Source organism: Coregonus lavaretus, assembly GCF_964263955.1.
Source record: "Coregonus lavaretus genome assembly, chromosome: 22".
Classification (NCBI taxonomy): Eukaryota; Metazoa; Chordata; class Actinopteri; order Salmoniformes; family Salmonidae; genus Coregonus; species Coregonus lavaretus.
Window position 1 is genome coordinate 768380 of NC_140009.1, and position 13110 is coordinate 781489.

Sequence of the window (13110 nt, forward strand, 5' to 3'; positions counted from 1 at the left end):
TCTCCTGATTCTGCCTCCTCAACCCTCCTCTCCTCCCTTTCTGCATCCTTTGACTCTCTATGTCCCCTATTCTCCCGGCCGGCTCGGTCCTCCCCTCCAGCTCCGTGGCTTGATGACTCATTGTGACCTCACAGAACAGGGCTCCGGGCAGCCGAGCGGAAATTGAGGAAAACTAGACTCCCTGCGGACCTGGCATCTTTTCACTCCCTCCTCTCTACATTTTCTTCATCTGTTTCTGCTGCTAAGGCCACTTTCTACCACTCTAAATTCCAAGCATCTGCCTCTAACCCTAGGAAGATCTTTGCCACCTTCTCCTCCCTGCTGAACCTCCTCCCCCTCCCCCCTCCTCCCTCTCTGTGGATGACTTCGTCAACCATTTTGAAAAGGAAGGTTGACGACATCCGATCCTCGTTTGTTAAGTCAAATGACACTGCTGGTCCTGCTCACACTGCCCTACCCTATGCTTTGACTTCTTTCTCCCCTCTCTCTCTAGATAAAATCTTGCGACTTGTGACGGCCGGCCGCCCAACAACCTGCCCGCTTGACCCTATCCCCTCCTCTCTTCTCCAGACCATCTCCGGTGACCTTCTCCCTTACCTCACCTCGCTGATCAACTCATCCTTGACCGCTGGCTATGTCCCTTCCGTCTTCAAGAGAGTGAGAGTTGCACCCCTTCTCAAAAAAACAACACTCGATCCCTCTGATGTCAACAACTACAGACCAGTATCCCTTCTTTCTTTTCTCTCCAAAACTATTGAGCGTGCCGTCTTTAGCCAACTCTCTTGCTATCTCTCTCAGAATTACCTTCTTGATTCAAACCAGTCAGGTTTCAAGACTGGTCATTCAACTGAGACTGCTCTTTGTGTCACGGAGGCTCTCCGCACTGCTAAAGCTAACTCTCTCTCCTCTGCTCTTGTCCTTCTAGACCTGTCTGCTGCCTTTGATACTGTGAACCATCAGATCCTCCTCTCCACCCTCTCCGAGCTGGGCATCTCCGGCGTGGCTCACTCTTGGATCGCGTCCTACCTGACCGGTCGCTCCTACCAAGTGGCGTGGCGAGAAGCTGTCTCCGCACCACGTGCTCTCACCACTGGTGTCCCCCAGGGCTCAGTTCTAGGCCCTCTCCTATTCTCGCTATACACCAAGTCACTTGGCTCTGTCATATCCTCACATGGCCTCTCCTATCATTGCTACGCAGATGACACACAACTAATCTTCTCCTTTCCCCCTTCTGATAACCAGGTGGCGAATCGCATCTCTGCATGTCTGGCAGACATATCAGTATGGATGACGGATCACCACCTCAAGCTGAACCTCGGCAAGACGGAGCTGCTCTTCCTCCCGGGGAAGGACTGCCCATTCCATGATCTCGCCATCACGGTTGACAACTCCGTTGTGTCCTCCTCCCAGAGTGCGAAGAGCCTTGGCGTGACCCTGGACAACACCCTGTCGTTCTCTGCTAACATCAAGGCGGTGACCCGATCCTGTAGGTTCATGCTCTACAACATTCGGAGAGTACGACCCTGCCTTACACAGGAAGCGGCACAGGTCCTAATCCAGGCACTTGTCATCTCCCGTCTGGATTACTGCAACTTGCTGTTGGCTGGGCTCCCTGCCTGTGCCATTAAACCCCTACAACTCATCCAGAATGCCGCAGCCCGTCTGGTGTTCAACCTTCCCAAGTTCTCTCACGTCACCCCGCTCCTCCGCACACTACACTGGCTTCCAGTTGAAGCTCGCATCTGCTACAAGACCATGGTGCTTGCCTACGGAGCTGTGAGGGGAACGGCACCTCCGTACCTTCAGGCTCTGATCAGTCCCTACACCCAAACGAGGGCATTGCGTTCATCCAACTCTGGCCTGCTGGCTCCCCTACCTCTGCTGAAGCACAGTTCCCGCTCAGCCCAGTCAAAACTGTTCGCTGCTCTGGCACCCCAATGGTGGAACAAGCTCCCTCACGACGCCAGGACAGCGGAGTCACTCACCACCTTCCGGAGACATTTGAAACCCCACCTCTTTAAGGAACACCTGGGATAGGATAAAGTAATCCTTCTAACCCCACCCCTTACCCCACCCCACCAAAAAAAAAAAAAAAAAAATGGTTAAGTGGTTATATATATTAAAGTGGTTATCCCACTGGCTATAGGGTGAATGCACTAATTTGTAAGTCGCTCTGGATAAGAGCGTCATCTAAATGACGTAAATGTAAATGTAAAGCAGTCACCAGAGAGAAGACCTCTGCCAGAGAGAGAGCAGCAACTAGAGAGAACAGCCACCAGAGAGAAGACCTCTGCCAGAGAGAGAGCAGCCACATGAGAGAACAGCCACCAGAGAGAAGACCTCTGCCAGAGAGAGAGCAGCAACTAGAGAGAACAGCCACCAGAGAGAAGACCTCTGCCAGAGAGAGAGCAGCCACATGAGAGAACAGCCACCAGAGAGAAGACCTCTGCCAGAGAGAGAGCAGCCACATGAGAGAACAGCCACCAGAGAGAAGACCTCTGCCAGAGAGAGAGCAGCCACTAGAGAGAACAGCCACTAGAGAGAACAGACATTTACATTTACATTTACGTCATTTAGCAGACGCTCTTATCCAGAGCGACTTACAAATTGGTGCATTCAACTTATGATAGCCAGTGGGATCACCACTTTACAATGTATTTATTTTGGGTGGGGGGGTGGGGGGGGTTAAGGGGGGGTAGAAGGATTACTTTATCCTATCCCAGGTATTCCTTAAAGAGGTGAGGTTTCAAGTGTCTCCGGAAGGTGGTGAGTGACTCCGCTGTCCTGGCGTCGTGAGGAGCTTGTTCCACCATTGGGGTGCCAGAGCAGCGAACAGTTTTGACTGGGCTGAGCGGGAACTGTGCTTCAGCAGAGGTAGGGGGGCCAGCAGGCCAGAGGTGGCCTGCCAGCAGGCCAGAGGTGGCCACTAGAGAGAACACCTCTGCCAGAGGTGTTCTGTGTGTGTGTGTGTGTGTGTGTGTGTGTGTGTGTGTGTGTGTGTGTGTGTGTGTGTGTGTGTAAGGGACGGTTGTGGTTGAGGAAAACAGTGAATGTATTTGCATAGATTTTATTTTAATAAATACAAATTTGACTTGAGGCAGACAGACAGACAGATACCAGATGATTTTCCCTGATGTCTTGAGATCCCTGAACGTAATGGGAACAAATCACACATTAATACATCAAACACTCCGCATGTTCACAATGTATACAATAGTATTAAAAGATGAGAAATTAAATAATATAAAAGTAGTATTAGAAACGTTATAATGTCAAAGTTGAAAAAGAGCTCCACCATGTGCCGGTTTAAATATATTGGTCCAACTGTTGTAGTGATGGGGTTGTAATTATAGTGAGATAAGGTCCACTATATACTGTAGGTCAGTAAATCAAATGTTTGACCTATTGCCTCACCGGTTACAATTGAGCTGAGTGCCGGGAAGAGGTGGTGGGAAAGGGGTCAGCAGCCACCTCCTCTGGGGGTACCCCTTGTCAACAACATTGCACTCAAACAGCATGTTGAGGCACCTCTCACTGAGCACTCTGGAGTCATGTGTAGATCCAACATCATCATCATCATCATCATCATCATCATCATCAGTACTTTCTGAAGGCACTGTATATTTATATTCCAGACTCTGACATTTCTCGTTCAGATATTTTTTTCCTTTTGTGCGTATTGTTTAGTATAGTTTTCTAGGTAGTATTACTGCTCTGTTGGAGTATTACTGCTCTGTTGGAGTATTACTGCACTGTGGGAGTATTACTGCACTGTGGGAGTATTACTGCACTGTTGGAGTATTACTGCACTGTTGGAGTATTACTGCACTGTTGGAGTATTACTGCACTGTGGGAGTATTACTGCACTATTGGAGTATTAATGCACTGTGGGAGTATTACTGCAATGTTGGAGTATTTCTACACTGTTGGAGTATTACTGCACTGTTGGAGTATTACTGCACTGTGGGAGTATTACTGCACTGTGGGAGTATTACTGCACTGTTGGAGTATTACTGCACTGTGGGAGTATTACTGCACTGTGGGAGTATTACTGCACTGTTGGAGTATTACTGCACTGTTGGAGTATTACTGCACTGTTGGAGTATTACTGCACTGTTGGAGTATTACTGCACTGTTGGAGTATTACTGCACTGTTGGAGTATTACTGCACTGTTGGAGTATTACTGCACTGTTGGAGTATTACTGCACTGTTGGAGTATTACTGCACTGTTGGAGTATTACTGCACTGTTGGAGTATTACTGCACTGTTGGAGTATTACTACACTGTTGGAGTATTACTGCACTGTTGGAGTATTGCTGCACTGTGGGAGTATTACTGCACTGTGGGAGTATTACTGCACTGTTGGAGTATTACTGCACTGTTGGAGTATTACTGCACTGTTGGAGTATTACTGCACTGTTGGAGTATTACTGCACTGTTGGAGTATTACTGCACTGTTGGAGTATTACTGCACTGTGGGAGTATTACTGCACTGTTGGAGTATTACTGCACTGTTGGAGTATTACTGCACTGTTGGAGTATTACTGCACTGTTGGAGTATTACTGCACTGTTGGAGTATTACTGCACTGTTGGAGTATTACTGCACTGTTGGAGTATTACTGCACTGTTGGAGTATTACTGCACTGTGGGAGTATTACTGTACTGTTGGAGTATTACTGCACTGTTGGAGTATTACTGCACTGTGGGAGTATTACTGCACTGTTGGAGTATTACTGCACTGTGGGAGTATTACTGCAATGTTGGAGTATTACTGCACTGTTGGAGTATTACTGCACTGTTGGAGTATTACTGCACTGTGGGAGTATTACTGTACTGTTGGAGTATTACTGCACTGTGGGAGTATTACTGCACTGTTGGAGTATTACTGCACTGTTGGAGTATTACTGCACTGTTGGAGTATTACTTCACTGTGGGAGTATTACTGCACTGTTGGAGTATTACTTCACTGTTGGAGTATTACTGCACTGTTGGAGTATTACTGCACTGTTGGAGTATTACTGCACTGTTGGAGTATTACTGCACTGTGGGAGTATTACTGCACTGTTGGAGTATTACTGCACTGTTGGAGTATTACTGCACTGTGGGAGTATTACTGCACTGTGGGAGTATTACTGCGCTGTTGGAGTATTACTGCACTGTTGGAGTATTACTGCACTGTTGGAGTATTACTGCACTGTTGGAGTAGTTTCAATAGCAGGGAAAAGGCTGGTTCAACTGCACCTCCAGCATACACACAAGGGGGACACTACCCTCAGGACACAGGACTAGTTTCAATAGCTGGGAAAAGGCTGGTTCAACTGCACCTCCAGCATACACACAAGGGGGACACTACCCTCAGGACACAGGACTAGTTTCAATAGCAGGGAAAAGGCTGGTTCAACTGCACCTCCAGCATACACACAAGAGGGATAATACCCTCAGGACACAGGACTAGTTTCAATAGCAGGGAATGTAGAGTTAAAAGGAGGAAAAGGAGGCCACAGGCTTCCACCCCAAAGAAAGGAAAGGAATCACACTTAGACATGGACGGCTATGGGGGACTGAGGGGCATAATAGCAGACCTAGGAAATGATAAGGGAACAAAGTGATGATGGGCGAAGTGAGTGGGACGATACAAGTAATGAGGGAAGTGAAGAACTAAGACAGTGTGCTGACTCTGACCAAGAGTCACAGCAAGGGGCTACGGGAGGCAAATCAAAAAGAGAATTGAGAAAGAAACACAATTAAAAAGCCTGATATATACAAAGCTCAGTGTCCAACCTTTGGAAAAAGGGGACATGGGTTCACTATGTGTCCCGGGGATCTCAGGACCTGGAAGGCCTGGTGACTAGACTGGCTAACCTGCACGAAGGAGCAGACTGGCTAACCTGCACGAAGGAGCAGACTGCCTAACCTGTATGAAGGAGCAGACTGGCTAACCTGCACGAAGGAGCAGACTGGCTAACCTGCACGAAGGAGCAGACTGGCTAACCTGCACGAAGGAGCAGACTGGCTAACCTGCACGAAGGAGCAAACTGGCTAACCTGCACGAAGGAGCAGACTGGCTAACCTGCACGAAGGAGCAGACTGGCTAACCTGCACGAAGGAGCAGACTGGCTAACCTGTATGAAGGAGCAGACTGCCTAACCTGTATGAAGGAGCAGACTGGCTAACCTGCACGAAGGAGCAGACTGGCTAACCTGCACGAAGGAGCAGACTGGCTAACCTGCACGAAGGAGCAGACTGGCTAACCTGCACGAAGGAGCAAACTGGCTAACCTGCACGAAGGAGCAGGATTTAGATTTAAACAAACGATTAATGATTTGAGAGAGTACAGTGGAATTATCTTCATCAGGTTTTGTTTGTAATTACATGTTTTCTTGCTAATTAAGAGTGAATGTTAACAACATTGATACTTTTTCTTCCAGGACTGATGAAAGTACCCTATCGTATGTATGTTAAGGGAGATGTAGGAGACCACATCTCAAACAACTTTTCAACAGATGCTTGGGATCAAATATTACTGATTCTTTACGCTGAGAAATGGACTATATTTGCTACAGGAAAAAGCATTGAATTTAGTGGGGTTGGAGAATCCTTGCGAGAGTCAAAGACAGTGGATTTCTAAAAGGTGCAGTATGTATGGGCGACAGCACGAATGATGGTTACAAATAGTCAAACGTCGTATCACGCTGCATTTAAACAATCGCTGAAGGGGAGAATGAGCAGGAGAATCTGAGCATTGTCTGCACACTGGAGACTATGTGGTGGTAAAAGACTACAGAAGAAAGAGCTGGAAAGACCCTAGGTGGAGTGGCCCGTACCAGGTTGCTGACTACCTCGATGACGGTAAAAGTGGCAGAGACAGATACCTGGATCCATGTGTCCCACTGTAGGAGAGTTCAAACCACAGAAGGGGAAGAGGGCCCCGCCATTGGGTAGCATTGTTTTTTATTTTGTGTCTGTCTGTGTCTGTGTAGCAGTGACTCTTAGCTTCCCTGAAGAGGAGCAACGAAGGCGTAGAAGACGTTCCTGTCAAGCACCACTTCTACCAAGAGACATGAATCAGAACCAGCATCCAATCGAAGCTATCAACTGCCTTCTCTCTCATGCCTTTTCTCTAAGGAGTGTGACAGGAGTCCATGTGGAGTGGGCATGAAGAGAGATCTGTTCAAATACATCATCTCTCATGGTGCTGGTATACTGGTTGGCAAATGGACAAAACATAATGGGGGTAGAGGTGGTGGCGGCTCAGGTGAGACATTGAAATTGGGACATTGTCATGGACAATCCAAGTTGAACTATGAAGCTATCTGAAGAACATAATGAAGAGACGCCAGAAGATTGAGTGCCAGGGAAGGACAGGGTTGTGATTTGGGGTATCAGGTTGATTGTGGAGGTCTACACACTGCTACATTTATAGTAATTTAGACTAAGAATTCAATGAGATACTGATCTGTAGTTATTCTCCTTATGAGGAAGCTAATGGTAGAACTATAGATCATTAACTGTATGTTAATATAAATATAAATTCTGCCAGTGTCAATGGGTGCTAAAGTGAGGGTTTTAACTTGAAAGCCACTTTTGCTCTCTCTGTGTGTTCGTGCCGTGAAAGGAGGGGTTTCTTCTTTGTCTGAAAGCAATGGCTAGCTAGTATGCTAACTATTCTAGCTAACTAACTGGCTGAATAAGTTGACGACGGACTCGCTCAAGCTGTCGGGACTAACCCACAACGTTAGACACGGACACGAACGATCTGCTTGGCGTGTTGACACACTGGTGGTTTGTTGTGGCCGAGTATTGGTGCTAAACCGTGTTGTTGGAGTCCGGCATGCTAGCTGGCTGTGGCGTCTTATGACTAGGTGCCCTGGACGATTTTCACCAAAGAATACTGTACCTAGTTAGCTAGCTGAATAAACTAAGTTAGTCTATTCCTAGAAAACATTGAACCGCTGTAGTTTACAACAATTATAGTTTCTGAGGTGGAAGTTGGGAGAGTTATATTTGGGTATTGTGGTGAGGGAGGCACTGCTCTCTCCTTTCCCAGATGTTTAGTTCATTTCATTCCGATCTCCTTTGCATTATTGTAGCCATTTTCTGCAGCCTGTCAACTATGCCTCTGTCTATCCCTGTTCTCTCCTCTCCGCACAGGCTATACAAACGCCTCACACCGCGTGGCTGCTGCCTCTCTAACCTGGTGGTCCCTCTGGAACTGCCGTTCTGCTGCCAACAAGGCAGAGTTCATCTCAGCCTATGCTACCCTCCAGTCCCTCGACTTCTTGGCGCTGACGGAAACATGGATTACCACTGAAAACACTGCTACTCCTACTGCTCTCTCCTCGTCTGACCATGTGTTCTCGCATACCCCGAGAGCATCTGGTCAGCGGGGTGGTGGCACAGGAATCCTCATCTCTCCCAAGTGGACATTCTCAATTTTTCCCCTGACCCCTCTGTTTATCTCCTCATTTGAATTCCATGCTGTCACAGTCACTAGCCCATTTAAGCTTAACATCCTTGTCATTTATCGCCCTCCAGGTTCCCTTGGAGAGTTCATCAATGAGCTTGACGCCTTGATAAGTTCCTTTCCTGAGGATGGCTCACCCCTCACAGTTCTGGGGGACTTCAACCTCCCTACGTCTACCTTTGACTCATTTCTCTCTGCCTCCTTCTTTCCACTCCTCTCTTTTGACCTCACCCTCTCACCATCCCCCCTACTCACAAGGCAGGCAATACGCTTGACCTCATCTTTACTAGATGCTGTTCTTCTACTAATCTCACTGCAACTCCCCTCCATGTCTCCGACCACTACTTTGTATCCTTTTCTCTCTCGCTCTCCTCCAACACTACTCACTCTGCCCCTACTCAGATGGTAATGCGCCGTCGCAACCTTCGCTCTCTCTCCCGCTCCTCTCTCCTCTTCCATCCTATCATCTCTTCCCTCTGCTCAATCCTTCTCCCTCCAATCTCCTGATTCTGCCTCCTCAACCCTCCTCTCCTCCCTTTCTGCATCCTTTGACTCTCTATGTCCCCTATTCTCCCGGCCGGCTCGGTCCTCCCCTCCAGCTCCGTGGCTTGATGACTCATTGTGACCTCACAGAACAGGGCTCCGGGCAGCCGAGCGGAAATTGAGGAAAACTAGACTCCCTGCGGACCTGGCATCTTTTCACTCCCTCCTCTCTACATTTTCTTCATCTGTTTCTGCTGCTAAGGCCACTTTCTACCACTCTAAATTCCAAGCATCTGCCTCTAACCCTAGGAAGCTCTTTGCCACCTTCTCCTCCCTGCTGAACCTCCTCCCCGTTCAGATATTTTTTTCCTTTTGTGCGTATTGTTTAGTATAGTTTTCTAGGTAGTATTACTGCTCTGTTGGAGTATTACTGCTCTGTTGGAGTATTACTGCTCTGTTGGAGTATTACTGCACTGTTGGAGTATTACTGCACTGTTGGAGTATTACTGCACTGTTGGAGTATTACTGCACTGTGGGAGTATTACTGCACTGTTGGAGTATTACTGCACTGTGGGAGTATTACTGCACTGTTGGAGTATTACTGCACTGTGGGAGTATTACTGCAATGTTGGAGTATTACTACACTGTTGGAGTATTACTGCACTGTTGGAGTATTACTGCACTGTGGGAGTATTACTGCAATGTGGGAGTATTACTGCACTGTTGGAGTATTACTGCACTGTTGGAGTATTACTGCACTGTTGGAGTATTACTGCACTCTTGGAGTATTACTGCACTCTTGAAGTATTACTGCACTCTTGGAGTATTACTGCACTCTTGGAGTATTACTGCACTGTTGGAGTATTACTGCACTGTGGGAGTATTACTGCACTGTTGGAGTATTACTGCACTGTGGGAGTATTACTGCAATGTTGGAGTATTACTACACTGTTGGAGTATTACTGCACTGTTGGAGTATTACTGCACTGTGGGAGTATTACTGCAATGTGGGAGTATTACTGCACTGTTGGAGTATTACTGCACTGTTGGAGTATTACTGCACTCTTGGAGTATTACTGCACTCTTGGAGTATTACTGCACTCTTGGAGTATTACTGCACTCTTGGAGTATTACTGTACTGTTGGAGTATTACTGCACTGTTGGAGTATTACTGCACTGTTGGAGTATTACTGCACTGTGGGAGTATTACTGCACTGTTGGAGTATTACTGCACTGTTGGAGTATTACTGCACTGTTGGAGTATTACTGCACTGTTGGAGTATTACTGCACTGTTGGAGTATTACTGTACTGTGGGAGTATTACTGCACTGTGGGAGTAGTACTGCACTGTTGGAGTATTACTGCACTGTTGGAGTATTACTGCACTGTGGGAGTATTACTGTACTGTTGGAGTATTACTGCACTGTGGGAGTATTACTGCACTGTTGGAGTATTACTGCACTGTGGGAATATTACTGCACTGTTGGAGTATTACTGCACTGTCGGAGTATTACTGCACTGTTGGAGTATTACTGCACTGTGGGAGTATTACTGCACTGTGGGAGTATTACTGCACTGTTGGAGTATTACTGCACTGTTGGAGTATTACTGCACTCTTGGAGTATTACTGCACTCTTGGAGTATTACTGCACTGTTGGAGTATTACTGCACTGTGGGAGTATTACTGTACTGTTGGAGTATTACTGCACTGTTGGAGTATTACTGCACTGTGGGAGTATTACTACACTGTTGGAGTTTTACTGCACTGTTGGAGTATTACTGCACTGTTGGAGTATTACTGCACTGTTGGAGTATTACTGCTCTGTGGGAGTATTACTGCACTGTTGGAGTATTACTGCACTGTTGGAGTATTACTGCACTGTTGGAGTATTACTGCACTGTTGGATTATTACTGTACCGTTGGAGTATTACTGTACTGTTGGAGTATTACTGTACTGTTGGAGTATTACTGTACTGTTGGAGTATTACTGCACTGTTGGAGTATTACTGCACTGTTGGAGTATTACTGCACTGTGGGAGTATTACTGCACTGTTGGAGTATTACTGCAATGTCCCTCGACTTCTTGGAGCTGACGGAAACATGGATTACCACTGAAAACACTGCTACTCCTACTGCTCTCTCCTCGTCTGACCATGTGTTCTCGCATACCCCGAGAGCATCTGGTCAGCGGGGTGGTGGCACAGGAATCCTCATCTCTCCCAAGTGGACATTCTCAATTTTTCCCCTGACCCCTCTGTTTATCTCCTCATTTGAATTCCATGCTGTCACAGTCACTAGCCCATTTAAGCTTAACATCCTTGTCATTTATCGCCCTCCAGGTTCCCTTGGAGAGTTCATCAATGAGCTTGACGCCTTGATAAGTTCCTTTCCTGAGGATGGCTCACCCCTCACAGTTCTGGGGGACTTCAACCTCCCTACGTCTACCTTTGACTCATTTCTCTCTGCCTCCTTCTTTCCACTCCTCTCTTTTGACCTCACCCTCTCACCATCCCCCCTACTCACAAGGCAGGCAATACGCTTGACCTCATCTTTACTAGATGCTGTTCTTCTACTAATCTCACTGCAACTCCCCTCCATGTCTCCGACCACTACTTTGTATCCTTTTCTCTCTCGCTCTCCTCCAACACTACTCACTCTGCCCCTACTCAGATGGTAATGCGCCGTCGCAACCTTCGCTCTCTCTCCCGCTCCTCTCTCCTCTTCCATCCTATCATCTCTTCCCTCTGCTCAATCCTTCTCCCTCCAATCTCCTGATTCTGCCTCCTCAACCCTCCTCTCCTCCCTTTCTGCATCCTTTGACTCTCTATGTCCCCTATTCTCCCGGCCGGCTCGGTCCTCCCCTCCAGCTCCGTGGCTTGATGACTCATTGTGACCTCACAGAACAGGGCTCCGGGCAGCCGAGCGGAAATTGAGGAAAACTAGACTCCCTGCGGACCTGGCATCTTTTCACTCCCTCCTCTCTACATTTTCTTCATCTGTTTCTGCTGCTAAGGCCACTTTCTACCACTCTAAATTCCAAGCATCTGCCTCTAACCCTAGGAAGCTCTTTGCCACCTTCTCCTCCCTGCTGAACCTCCTCCCCGTTCAGATATTTTTTTCCTTTTGTGCGTATTGTTTAGTATAGTTTTCTAGGTAGTATTACTGCTCTGTTGGAGTATTACTGCTCTGTTGGAGTATTACTGCTCTGTTGGAGTATTACTGCACTGTCGGAGTATTACTGCACTGTTGGAGTATTACTGCACTGTTGGAGTATTACTGCACTGTGGGAGTATTACTGCACTGTTGGAGTATTACTGCACTGTGGGAGTATTACTGCACTGTTGGAGTATTACTGCACTGTGGGAGTATTACTGCAATGTTGGAGTATTACTACACTGTTGGAGTATTACTGCACTGTTGGAGTATTACTGCACTGTGGGAGTATTACTGCAATGTGGGAGTATTACTGCACTGTTGGAGTATTACTGCACTGTTGGAGTATTACTGCACTGTTGGAGTATTACTGCACTCTTGGAGTATTACTGCACTCTTGAAGTATTACTGCACTCTTGGAGTATTACTGCACTCTTGGAGTATTACTGCACTGTTGGAGTATTACTGCACTGTGGGAGTATTACTGCACTGTTGGAGTATTACTGCACTGTGGGAGTATTACTGCAATGTTGGAGTATTACTACACTGTTGGAGTATTACTGCACTGTTGGAGTATTACTGCACTGTTGGAGTATTACTGCACTGTGGGAGTATTACTGCACTGTTGGAGTATTACTGCAATGTCCCTCGACTTCTTGGAGCTGACGGAAACATGGATTACCACTGAAAACACTGCTACTCCTACTGCTCTCTCCTCGTCTGACCATGTGTTCTCGCATACCCCGAGAGCATCTGGTCAGCGGGGTGGTGGCACAGGAATCCTCATCTCTCCCAAGTGGACATTCTCAATTTTTCCCCTGACCCCTCTGTTTATCTCCTCATTTGAATTCCATGCTGTCACAGTCACTAGCCCATTTAAGCTTAACATCCTTGTCATTTATCGCCCTCCAGGTTCCCTTGGAGAGTTCATCAATGAGCTTGACGCCTTGATAAGTTCCTTTCCTGAGGATGGCTCACCCCTCACAGTTCTGGGGGACTTCAACCTC